At 33.2% G+C, this 14551-nt stretch overlaps 1 non-coding gene across 1 annotated transcript; it reads right to left on the bottom strand.

Annotated features, from left to right (window-relative positions):
* LOC111048657 lies at positions 1–9594 on the bottom strand. Its single transcript, XR_005574059.1, has 5 exons — positions 9442–9594; positions 7714–7860; positions 6536–6668; positions 3596–3744; positions 1–66 (listed from the first exon to the last, which is right to left on the bottom strand). It is a non-coding gene; the product is annotated as an uncharacterized LOC111048657 (transcript).
* Between the last annotated feature and the right edge of the window lie 4957 nt (positions 9595–14551).

The raw sequence follows: 14551 nt of genomic DNA on the forward strand, positions 1-14551 counted from the left end.
TGACCGGCTTCAGCTGCACGTAAACCTCTTCCCAGTTTTGATTCAGGAAATTGTTCATTTGCTCTCCTGAAAAAATTAAGTGATATCAAAATATTGGTGGGGTAATTTAGAAACTTTTTCTTATAGGGCTACGAGAAATGAAATCTTAAGTATCCTTTTGAAATAAAACATTTCATAAGAGTACTTGAGATTCCATTCTATTTTATAGGCTAACTTGATTGAACTGTGCTCACACATAGCAATATCATTAATAATGTCCAATATTAACAATATTTAGCACAAACTGTCGATGAAGCTATGAACTCTGATCCAATCAACCTTTTTGAGGACTTTGAACGATACAAATTCAATGGAACTGGATTATATTCTGTATAAAGAAAGTTGAGACTTAGCTCTCCATTCGAAGAAATCACAATGTTGCCAAATCGTGTAAAATTGCAACTTACTCAAATTTCCAATTCAACGTCAGAATTGGATGTAGAATATCATCCCAGATATCCCAGTAGTGCTAAAAAAGTATCAGGGTTGAAGAATTAACAGGAAATCTAACTTTTTTGATGAAATTTGATACATTGCGAAAATTTGTTTTTCCTTTAAATATTACTTCTCTCAGAATTATGGGGTGTCGTAATGCGTAGAGCAAGTTAATCAATTTTTGATCGTACGATATTTTGGCGTCCTTATATGAATTTCATCAGATTAAACGGAACTTGACAAACATAATCTGTTTGAAATCATATGTTCAATCTAATAGAATTTATAAGGACGGCAAAATACCGTACGAACAAAACTCAATGTGTGTGTGCGGGGATTAAGAGTTTTATACTTGGGACACTACTGGGATATCAGGGATGATATTCTTAATCCAATTTCTGACGTGAAGTGGGAATTTGAGTAAGTTGCAATTTTACACGATTTGGCAACCCTGTAATTTTTTTGGATGGAGGGTCATGTCTCAACTTATTTTAAAGAAACTATGGAGGTTTAAACAAAGAATGTAACATGCATTACCATATAGTAATATTGCGATCTTAGCTTGACAAAATCCTAGATTGGGTGGTTGAACTTGGCTGATCAGTATTGCTCAACCTTATTGAAATATTATTGAGCAGGTGTAACGAGTTCCTCTTTTTGATTTGAGGCTCGAGTAACAACAGTCAGTATGTGGGTTAATGTGTTCGACGACAACTCTCAATTGCTTTCATCAATCAACTTCCAATATTTCAAAACACAAATTCTTAGAACCATATTGATTTCTAGTTTGTTGGTCAATAGAATTGACCAACTCCTTTAATTAATTAATCCTTTATAAGACACGTGCTCAAGGATACGTGCTCAATAGCACGATATATTATATAATAGTTATAGCATTGATATACAAAGGTTTAGAATTAAATATCGGGGACCGAGCTTCACTCTGGAGTACAAAAGCATAACAAATATATTACGAAAGAAGAAAGAAGAGTCCATTCATAATAATTAGTCTAACATTTAATGTGGCTGATTTTTCATGTCCTAAACTTTACTACCATAAATATTGAAGTAGGAATTTTTAAGTAGACATATTAATGTTAATTTGAATAATTCTGAATAGAATTCATTCAATCACTTTGATTATTGACTACCATTATATGATTTCTTTCTTTAATCTTAGCTTGAAACCAAAAGCTTAGGGATGAAAATTTGAATGTAAATTAACATATAACTTAATTTAATTTCTATCTAAATTGAGAACTTGAGTATTTACTTGTGATTCATTAATATAAATATCAATAGGTTTGTCTTGTGTCATGTAATGACATCAATAACGGGACCGAGCTTCGCTCTGGAGTACAAAAGCATAAAAAATTTATTACGAAAGAAAAATTATAATAACATTCATAGTTTATACAGAAATGTTCTATCCTATCATAGTGAATTGAGATTAATTCCCAGAGGAATGCAAAAATTCCCCTCACAAAGGCCCGTTGCACAAAAGTCGGTTAAATTTTAATCCTGATTAATTTCACGTGAACCAAATCAGAGAAGACCCTTTTCAAAAAGATGTTTCTACTGGAATTAATCAGGATTAAAATAACCCGGCTTTTACGCAACCGGCACTAAGTACCTGATTGAATGATTACAAAAGTTCAACAGCTGAGTCATAATTTTGACACAGTCCCACACACATGAACTCGCTCACTCACTTCCATCATCAACAGACGACGAAATAATTATTATCAGCTGTTTTTCTAAATATGGATATAATTATCCTTTTAATGTCCTTCAGCGAGTTTTCCCAGGGATGAGACCTAGTGCAATCGATTTTTTTATATTATAAACCTACTATGTTCTGAATTTCGTGAGGATCGTTAGAGCCGTTTTCGAGATCCGTGAAATACAAACATATAAACATCTAAATATCTAAACATCCAAACATCTGAACATCTAAACATAATATAAACATATAAACAGAAATTGCTCGTTTAATAGTATAGGATGAAAGGAAATAGGACCAGCTGATAGAATATTATGTTTTTTCGATATAGTTTTTAGCTGATTTTGAAACATGAATATATCAGGTCCAGTAGCTCAAAAGCCTGTTCAATTTCAATCATGATTAAATTCCATGAGAACTAATCAGAGCAGGGTTTTTTTAATAGAAGGCTTCTCTGATTGGTTCTCGTGGTATTTAGTCCGGATTAGGAATTAACAGACAGGACAACTGGCTCTCTCAAGGCCATGGCTGTGTACAAACATAGAGCAACAGAGGAACAATACAACAGAAGCTGAAGAAATTAGTCGCATTTCTATCACCTCACAATAAACATCAATTCAACTACCATATGTTTGGAGAGATCGATTTTAAAATTATTTTGCTATCATCCGGTCACTTTCTGTACCTATTCTTCCAGATGTTCCATGAATACTGCGATATTTTAAATTAAGATCGCTAATTTGGTAACTCAACTACAGCTTTTATAATCTTTTTCACTTGCTCACACTTTCAAATATGGATAATAATTATCCTTTTAATGTCCTTCAGCGAGTTTCCCAGGGATGAGACCTAGTGCAATCGAATTTTTATATTATAAACCTTCTATGTTCTGAATTTCGTGAGGATCGTTAGAGCCGTTCTCGAGATCCGGTGAAATACAAACATATAAACAGAATAATTGCTCGTTAATAGTATAGGATAATCACGATTGTAAAAATCTTATGGATTTTTTAGATCGATTCCTACCGGAATCGGGACCGTAAGATTTCAATAGAACAGCTGTCAGATATCAGCGGTATTTTGAGCTAGTTCTCCAGTCCGGGGGCTCACTAATATTTATACGGTATGCGGTATTTAAAAATTGTGACAATAAAATAATGTAGCTTGGGCTGTTCTTTCATTTTTCCAACTATCAATCAGTTGCGAATAAAAATTAACGGTAATTAGATTATGATTCAGTAAAAAGCAATGAACATTTGATAAATGCAAAACATATGGCTCATGAGAGCCAATACATTTGCAAATGTCAACTTTTAGCCCTATTTCATTTCAGCTTTGGACAATAATTATTGGATTTTTTGAAGCCTACTTCTACCTAGGGCGAATCTCTAGTCTTACCTAATTCTTGTTTCCATTAAAGAGATTTTCCAGTCGCATTTTCAAATCCTTGGGAACGATTTCCACGTCAAACTTTGTGATTTTCATGTGAGTCTTGCCGTTCTTCACCTTTGGTTCGCCCTTTATCTTCCAAACTGCTTTGATTCCCACTAAAAAAAAAGAAATAGGAATGATTATTGACGAATTTATTACAAAAAAGAAATTGAAGTATTCAATTTGTCGAATGACGGCGAACAGTAATGCGATGACTGATGGTGATTATGAATCAATAGTTTTTGGTGGATTCCTAAACAATTGAAAAGGCATTCCAAGCACATAACAAAGAACTTACTTGACGAAGAGATTGAAGCACTATAGATACTTTATAATATAGACTATAAAAATATTGTATTGCATAGTATTGTATATTCGTCACACTCATTCAACATTATTTTTTATGGTATGTAATATAATAGAGAAGAGATAGCATAAGCTCTTTACCATGGGATATCTTCTTATGCTATCTTTTCTCTATGATAAAATTCAGTAATCCGTTCATCTATTTCAAATGGCAATCATACATTTCAACCGCACTTATTTATCTATTCATATAGAACTACAAATCATAAACTGGACATAAATATGGCTGTCAATCATACGATTGATTAGGGGTTAGCGTAATACCTTATCGCTCTACATTAGATAAGTGATGCAGGTACTCCAAGTAATCTCGTTAGAGATTTGACAACTTGAAACAAGCTCCACTAGCTTCCGGTGGTTCGGAACCGCCTAAAGTCGTGGGTTCATTCACCTCCATCAAATTAGTTCACTAATCCAGTCTCTAGCACTCTTCATAATTCACTTGTCAGAGTGAAAGTTGCTAGCTTATATTTCAAGTTGACCCCACTAAGTGATCTCATAGGCTACAGTCCTGCAGAACTGTTCAAATACCTTTCTTTGATAAGAACTAGAACACATGTAACCGGTTGAGGTAGTCCACTGCACTGTCTTATTACTGCAGATCTGTGGGTAGATGACACAAGTTGATAAGTCACATTTTTGACCATATTGAGTTATGCATATGGTTGTGTTCAGAAAATTAGATCTATAAGATGGTATAACTAAATATGTTGTACCTTTTTAATAGCTGAGATATAGACCTGCTTAAGCCTGATACTGCATTTTCTTCCAACCCCAAGTTGACAAATATTGATAAGTACATATATCTCAACACTCTTCTACCGGTTTGTATTATAATCCAATATCAAAAGATGACAAAATTTGATAAGTGTATGTACTGGTAGGCTATTATAAATCTGAAAATCAATAACCCATATTGAGAACTACATAACCATACAACTTTGCAACAGTTCAAGTTTGGTTAACTTGATCAATACTTGTAAATAATATCAATTAATTTTTAAAAAATATATTCAATCGATTTTTAAGATATTCCCTATACTGTTACATTGTGATTTGAAACATTTGGCAGATGGCAAAACATGATATCTCTGTCATCACTTGCAAAAATTCTCAATAGTTAATTTAAATAAATTGTTTTATCCCTTGATATTTAAATAGTCGAGGATCAGCTGATTATATTAGTGTAAAATGGGTAAGACTATTAAATAGTCGAGGATCATCTGATTATATTAGTGTAAAATGGGTAAGAAAAAATATTATAGAATGTTTGCAGCTATGGCAAACTTTCAAATTGCTCTCCTGAAAAGTTTACAAATCATGACTTATCAGCTTGTGTCATCTACCCACAGAGATAATTACACGAAGCGGAATCCAATTTGATATGACAGTTTGATTAGTTGGCATTTCACTTCATATCAAGATTGTTAAGCTAAATGTCTCAATTCTTAAAAAGTCGAAATTCTCAAATCACAGAATACAAACCTTCATTGGTTTGTGGTATAATCAAACTTTCCTTTCCTATGGTATAATGGATGTTTACTTCTGTTGCAAGAACAATAATTATTGAATTTTATAATATGGCATGATGTAAATAGTTCTATAGTGAGATACACGTTATAATGGCAGTGAAGAAGGATAGGAGAACACGTTGCCGATCCTCTGTCCTGTCAATGCCTTCTATAAACGGTAGCTGATACAGGTTTATTGATGTAATATTAACTGATCATTCTCGTTTGAAATACCGTAATCAATTATTTTATCAAGCAAGAAATTATATTCTCAATAATTCATAATGAATTTTCATAGTTAAAATGAGATATTTTATTAATTAATAATTCTAAATTTTAAAAGACAGCAAAGCGAGAAAGAGATAGCGCTATCCGTTTTGTTGAATGATAGACGATACCATTGCTAATTAAACACTGCCATTATAACGTGGAATATGTTTGGTAGAATTAACATATTTGAGTACTTCATACAACTCCATATTTTTCTCTTCATAAGTAAAAATTATTTTTGCCAAAAAATATCAGTGATCAGGGAAAATAATCCAATAATTTACAGATGTACAAAATTACTGCAACGAAATACAGTAGACTATAACTTATTTCAAGAGACAAAATGATAGCTTTGTTGTATGGGAAGATCGGAACTCAATAACGCGTTTATTTTTCACTTAGTTTCAAGTACGAGTAAATTTGAAGAAAATTTGAAAAGATCCGCTATTTACTTATAGCGAAGAATTAGCTTTATCGGGTTTTACTGTATATTGAGAACTGTATGAATGAGCGGACAATGCTTTGAATAAAGTACGTATATAACTTATTGGATTGTATTTTATGTTAGGGCTACTCTTGAATAGACATGGAAAATAAAAATCTAAGTATCTTTTTTAAATCAATGTTTACAGTTTTTAATACAATTTAGAGAGTAAGCAATTTTTTAATAAAGGGGACTTAAATTTTTATTTTCTATTTCTACGTATATTAGATATACTTTTCCAATGAAACAGGAAAAAGCGGAGAATTGTCTACTTACTGAATTTGAAATAGCTGTCACCCTCTCCTGGATTGGAAGAACGATAATTTTTCCTTTAGCCTTATATAGTCCTTCAATGTTGTAGTTGGGGACTGTGATGTATAGGTCCAACGAGTATTTCTCCGGGTCAGTTCTAAAAAAAAAAATCAAAATATTATTCATTTATTTCGAAAGGGCTACTTGAAAGAATTATTATAGAATTAATTACTATGGATAATATTATTATAGAATTATAAAAATAATAATTGATGAAGTGTACAGAGTTACGTATCGTTAAGGCGTAATTAATAGCTTCAGTACCGTATTAATTTGGCTCTTACAGATTTCAATATCTGGAAATCTGAGATCATCCAACGTCAGAAGCCCTGAAATTAATCAGGTGCGATCTGACAACTCTGACACCAGACCTGAGCCAGCCAAGTCACACGATATATCTAAAGGTGCGTACAGATATACGCGCCGCGAACATGAGCAATTAACTTTTAATCAGCTGACTATATCTGTATTTTTACAGAAACGGTAAAATACAGATATTAAAAGCTTGGCATCAGCTGATTAAAAGTGAATTGCTCATGTTCGCGACGCGTAAATCTGTACGCACCTTAACGGAGCAATGTCAAGAGACTCAATACATTGTGATGTTTTGCTGAGGTTGATGCCTGCAAGATCTCCATTCTGGTGCGTGGGTAATGAGACGGATGATGATTAGAGAAGAAAAGTGAACCTACAGCTTTAGGTGGGCTCCAAACTACCGAGATACGATTTTTCGACTCCTAAATTGTATCTAGAAAAGTAAGCACTACAAGTGGCCACTCTTCCAAAGGGAGTAGCAGACACAAGAATCTTCCTCAACTTATCAAATCGAAATATTTTTTTCAAATTCAAATTAAAATATATTAATTTGCCATGAAATTTATATACAAATTTATTAATAAAATGAATATTCTCAATTACAATCGATAGCTGTTATCAACCACTGAGCCTATTTTTGATTCTTCAAGTTTTCAGTTTGTCAAGTCTTTATTTGGACACTTGCGAAGCTCGGTTACCTGCTAGTCTGTATGCATCATGTACTTACATAGGCTAGCTTACAACTTAGTGAACAATAATAACTATAGTGTATTAGGTAAAGTCTGGCAAGTTATATGAACTGTTACATACGAGTAGTTAAAACTTACACAACTCTGTCGACAATGACTTTGGATAGTCCGGAGTGCGACGTGTTGGTCAATTCCAAGTTCACACGACCGATCCCTGTCCATTGATTATGTCCATTTTCACCACTTGCAATGGATCCATTACTGGCACTCCAACCTCCTTGAAACCTGTTCATCACAATGGAACTCGATTGTATTACGTGTGATTATTCTGATTCGCATGATTGTAATTGATCTGAATCACGTGATTGTAATTGATCTGAATCACGTGATTGCAATAAATTGATCTGTTTCACATGAGTATATTGATCTAAATTATATAATTTTGTTATGAATCAGTTATACTTTATTACGACTAGGTATTGTGATTTCTTGTTGAGTTCAATATGGAGAAGTCTAGGCCTGAATAAACTACTATAGTGAGGTCCACGTTATGATGGCAGTATTCGATTAAGATTGGTGTTGCTATCCTTGTCTATCATTCAACAAAGCAGATAGCGCTACCCTTTTCTAACTCTGAACGTTTTTCAACAGTGTAGAAATAACTGTTAATCACAATTATTATGAAAATTTATTACTACATAATATTTCTTGCCGAATAAACAATAATTGATCATTTTTATGACAATAAACAGTAAATATTTCATCATATATACCGGTAGCAGCTATCTTCTATAGAAGGCAGTGGCAAGGCAAAGAATCGGCAACGCTGTCCTCTCATCTTTCTACACTGCCACTATGCACTACCTCCGTAAAGAAAGCCGTAGTGCATTCGTGTGACGTCAGCACAGGTAGGGCTCCTACACCAATAAAAATTCGTTGATATCAGCTGATCTATATCAGGTAGTGTTTTTATTGGTGTAGGAGCCCTACCTGTGCTGATGTCATACGAATGCACTATGGCTTTGTTTACGGAGGTGGTGACGTGGACCTCACTATATTTATGAAGAATGTACCTTTACAATAGTTGTATCGTCGGCATCGATTGAAGCTTTTGTAGGCCCAAAGTCAACGTAATTATCATTTGAATAAATTATAATGTTCTAATATTTTATATTTTTATCCAATCGTCTAAACAATTTCACATTTAAAAAAATATACTTGAAAATTTTAATTTTATCCTGTTTCGAACATTTTTTGATTTCGTTTTGCATTTCAATACTCTAATTAATTGTTTCTTGTGAATTTCTTCATTTTTATTACTTTGTCTGGGTGTATGAACCGACATTTCTGTGACATTTAAATAGAACACAATTTGGAGTGGCTTGTCTAGACCAATTGCAAATTATCACCTAATCTACCAATCACATCGCTTACTCATTAGTATATCGCGTACTTCAGTTTACCAGCAATTAACTATGATGTAACACCGAGGACGTGATCTCCTTATTTTAATAAATTTATGTTAGTGATAAATATAAATTCTAGTGCCGGTTGCGCGAAAGCCGGTTAAATTTTAATTGTAATTCATTGCTCAAGACCAATCAGAGAAGGCTTCCTCGGAAGAAGACTTGGTTCTCCTGAAATTAATCAGGATTTTAATTTAACCGGCTTTTGTGCAACTGGGCCATAGTATTTCTATTTTTTTTCAAATTAAATAATATTAACATTGGTGTATCAACCGGCATATTGTTATCCATAATTATACTTGCGGTACCTGATGACAAAATCAAGTACCCAGTTCTATTCATTTTTGAAATAAATGTTTAACTTGTTAACTAAACTCAACAAAACTAGTTATCTTCTTACCAAGATGCATGTTGCTGAAAACTCCCTGAGCGACGTTCTTCACACACTCATTAAGGTTGGGTGATTTCGCAAGACATTCTGTGCCTGTAATATATAAATTCATCGTTAATTATTTATTTTTCAGTCATCATTTGATAGAAAGTTTGAAAGTGCCGAGGAATTGTGGGAAATAGATAGGAGTGATTCAAATAATATGAAATTCGTATGAATTGATCCAGTTTAAAAACTGTACTAATCGAGCATAAATAGATCTCAGATTCGATTTAGATCAAATTTATTTCTATAAAGCATGGAGGGTATGGCAGAAAAATAAGATTCTCCAATCAGTGTATCGTGCATTGAAGATAGTGATTTGAAGGAAAGGATAAACTTGGACAAAATAAGGGAAATCAGGTTTTGAGCAAAAAAAAAATTGAATACATGTGAGCGTCATTACACGTGTACAATTTATTCCAGAAAAAACAAGAAATTTCCATATAATTTAATTGAATGAAGCAAAGTACATCTTGTGCTTGACTTGACTTATAAAAACAAACTATTGGTTTGGAGGAATGCTGTAATTTATAATATATCCCTCACCAAATCACTTTGATTCATAATCATATCAACTATTTTTGATCCTCTATCAGAGAATTTATTGCGTCTTTTCCAAGTTTATTAACATCATATAACTGATTATGGTGTGTTACCAAAATCTAATACCTGGTTATACACCTGACTCCTTTCCTTATTCCAGGAAAATCTAGTAACTAGTCTACCTTGAGCTTTTCACGAGTAAGACAAAACACTCCACTATACAAGTTTTACTATTCCAGTAATATTATGAAGTATCAAGCTCATGTGGATCAAATTCAACTTGGAACTCTGCTAATAGCAGTAGAAAAATTCATTTCAAACTGTGAAGCTGATACGAAACACTGGGATGTTGTCAAAAATATAATATGTACATAACAAACATATTTCGATATACAGAGTGAGTCATATGTATGGAAGCCCTTCAATAAATTGGAGACTTGTTGTAACTATAATACTATAACTTGCAGGATAATTTATTGGTCAAATACTTCAACTTTTGCATACAATAAATTTCAACTTCTCATAAGGGGGTGACTTATGGGTGTAACTCGAATATTTTAAATGTAAACACCCATTGTGTGGACATTATTTTATGAAGAAAAACCTCAAACAATTGAATACTTTTAGCTAGAGCCATCAAAAAAGAATGTAATAGGATAAAAGGGAGAAGAAGAAGAAGAAGAAGAAGAAGAAGGAGAAGAGAAGAAAACAAAAAGAAAAGTATAGGGAGCTGCTTGAGCACCTATACAAGTGTTGTCCAAACTATCGTGACTCAACAAACATCGTTTCTCAATGGAGAAATCGAAAAAATATAAAAATCCAATTTACTAATATAAACACAGGGAAAATAATTCTCGAAATCACGCACATAGAGAGAATACGAAGTATTAATTTATTATCAAAATTTTAGACATCAGCTGGGAAATGTTACCTTGGATGGACAAGTGTCTGATGAACAAAATAATACTATTCAGATAGATTATACCCTTGTGAGATCTTATCTTTACTCTTATTTATTTTCATTTTTTACACTATGATTTTTTTACTATTACATTACTACTATAATGCTTTAATTTGATAAATAATTAATGCATAATTTTTCTCGGTGAGAGAATTGACTTGTGTTTTTGAATGATGTACTTTATTCGAGGTGTGTGATTGATAGGTTCTCTGTTCTATTTGCAATAAAAACGATAATGACTGATAATTATATTGATTCTGTGGAGACCTTTCTATTTGAATTACTTCCATTCCTATAAGTTGCACAAACACATGCTTGATTTTCTTGTTTTTCTTCTTCTTCTTCTTAATCTAGAGATCAAGATTGCATGTCCTTTTGACAAGCGAAAGAACTTTCAAAACTAAGAACTATCTGCTCAATCCTCAATATTCGATTAAAACAATCGTCGAAAATACAAATAAGCAAGCCTACAATCGGTCAACAACTCGAGAAGTAGGAACTCGCTACGCTCGTTCAATAAAAACCTAAATTTTATTGGAGAGGTAGGTAACACTTAAATCCAAATCTTGATAAGAGCTACTTCTAGAGAATCCACATAAAATTTAGTATTATAAGTGAAGTGATATATAGTGTGTACAGTAAAAATTTGGTGTGGTACACTCACACAACTTTCCTTGCTCATTGATCTATAAGCCTCATTAACGAGGATAATTTAGGGAATAACATATGCCGATTGGCGGCTAAATCATGAAAACTACGATTATACTATTGTGATTGTGTTCAGAGTGCTTTTCCTTTGTTTGAATAATATTATGAAATTTGAGAATTTTTTAAAGTTGTCAAAACAGCTGTTCTACAAATAAAATATCGACATGTGTTCTTTTGAATAAACTGCTTACCTACCTACCTCACGCACGAGAAGGAGGTTACAAGTAAAATTTCTCAAGGATGGGGTGGACCCCCTGTTATTTCTCAGGGAGGAGACTCATGCCAATTAATAGAGCTGACATTTGTAACATACAGGGTATGAATTTGAAAAAATCGGTCAAGTCATATTGAGAAAATCGTGATAGAAATTTAACCAAATACATTCTTCTCAGGAAATTACGGAGCTCCTGCAATTTTCCCAGAAATGACACTCATGTCAGTTGATAGGGCTTATAAATAGCTATCTGGGGTATAAATGTGATGAAAATCGTTAGAGCCGTTTTCGAGGAAAACCGTGAAAAACATGGTTTTTTAGCCATTATCCGCCATTTTTCCGCCATTTTGAATTGAATTTTATTGAATTTTTTTATTGTCGGATCCTCAGGTATCCTTAAGTTTAGAATTGCAAGTCAATCGGTTAATTAGGATAGAGTATCGTGTCACAGAACACACACACCACACACACCCACACCACAGACCAACACCCAAAAATCATGTTTTTGGCTAAGGGGACCTTGAAACGTATAGAAAACATGAAATTGGGGTACCTTAAATTTTTTGGAAAGCAATACTTCCTTACCTATGGTAATAGGGCAAGGAAATTAAAAATATAAGAATAACATAACTTAATGTAATATTGGGCACTTGGAAACGTGTGCACTCATTAACCGTGTCTAATTGGATGCGTTCACGTAGTTGATTATCATATAGCATTATTTTTATAAGATTTTTCAAGGTTGGTGTGCTGTCTAAATCTCTCGTAACTAAACAAGACCATCGACCACGAAATTTTTCATGTGTGAAGCCAATTCAACTGATTCATATCAGTAGCCTATACATAACTTCAATTGTATGAACTTATGCTACTAGTAGTTCTGTGAACAGTAGACCTAACGCAGTTTTCTCATCCACAAGTATCTGATGTAGTCACCTGCTCTATTTATTCAGTTGAATCACAATCACAGTTGAATAATAATTTACTCTTAAAAACTGTTATTTGTTTTCTCCTAGATCAAGAACTCACTTATGTTAATGAACTCAGTTCACGTTTGAATTTGTATCACTTATGATTAATGAATAATCCACTTGTCAGCTGATTGATTATGAATAATAGAATAGAATAGAATAGAATAGAATAGAATAGAATAGAATAGAATAGAATATAGATTTTATTCCTTTAAGTATAAAAAACTATACAATCGGAAACGTCATAATCTTATAAGCATTACAATGATAATCTTACAATGATAATAAATCTAACAGACATTCAATAATAATCACATAATAGGCAATCAAAAAATACAAGTCATGAAAGTTTATATATAATAGTTCACACTTATTTAAGATTTACTCTAAATTCAAATTTGATCAGAAGTAGCTACTAATAGTTGCATTGCTCATGTTGAGGAATTCAGTCAATGAGTAAAGCGGATTTTTCTGTCAAAGTGTTCTCATTGACGTTTAACATGAGCAACAGATATTTCTCTTACAAAAAACGGAAGCTTATTGAATATTTTATAGAAATTACTCTTGAACTGATCTGAGTTCTCCTCAGCCTGGCATATGGTACTTCTATACACTGCTGTACCTTGTATTATGCTGGTGAAAATTCTCCCGTAGGAAAGAGTCAAAATTCATTTTCACTTCCATAGCTAGTAAAAATACAAATAAGCTAAATTGTCATTATTTCTGTTCAACCAAAATTGGCTACAAGTTGCTACTAATTATCAGAGTATGGAGAAATGCCTTCCTTTTCATATTATCCTTAAAAGCAAAATTTCAAAAACCTTGTGTATACATCGACGCGCAATTGAAAAAAGGAATATTCCTGCCAAATCTCATTAAATTCTATCAACGCGTTCGGCCATAATCGCGTTACATACAGACAGACAAAAGCAAATCGAGTTGAAACATAGACCTCACTATGTTCGGTCAACAAACATAAAGTGGTTCGGAACCCACCTAAAGCTGCAGGTCCACTCATCTCTCATCATCATCCATCATATATTACCCATGCACAAACCTAGAGCTCATGCGGGCATCATCCTCAAAGAAAAACTTCTGTAAATTCCATTCAGAACAGGAGCTACTAATTATTAGTAATACTTTGTGGTGTGATTTACTTCAAAATGTCAGCATGATGACTGGGAAAGTTGATGAAACGGTGGGAGCTGACACTTAAAATTCTCAGCTGATCATAGGTAGTGGAACAATGCTTACACTAGTAGTCTGTGAACAGTAGACCTCATGCAGTACTCTCATCCACAAGTACCTGATTGAGACTATAGACCTTATGGAAATACAGCAATAGACTGGCTTCTCCTACATCTGTGTAATCACTTGTCAGCTGATTATGATGAATAATTCTATAGTCTGATTTTTATACTCCAATATTGGCGTATGAAGGAGGCTCCTTTTCCCTTTTATATTATCCTTGAAATGTAAAATTTCCAAAAACCTTGTATATACGTCGACGCGCAATTAAAAAAGGTACATACTGTCAATTCCATGAAAATCTATTGCCGCGTTCCGCCGTAAATGCGCAGCATATAAACATATAAACATTAAGAGAAATGCCAAACCGTCGACTTGAATCTTAGACTTCACTTCGCTCGGTTAGTTATTATTCCATAAATAAAAATAAGT

This window comes from Nilaparvata lugens, unplaced genomic scaffold (genome assembly GCF_014356525.2).
Source record: "Nilaparvata lugens isolate BPH unplaced genomic scaffold, ASM1435652v1 scaffold6973, whole genome shotgun sequence".
In the NCBI taxonomy this organism is placed as follows: Eukaryota; Metazoa; Arthropoda; class Insecta; order Hemiptera; family Delphacidae; genus Nilaparvata; species Nilaparvata lugens.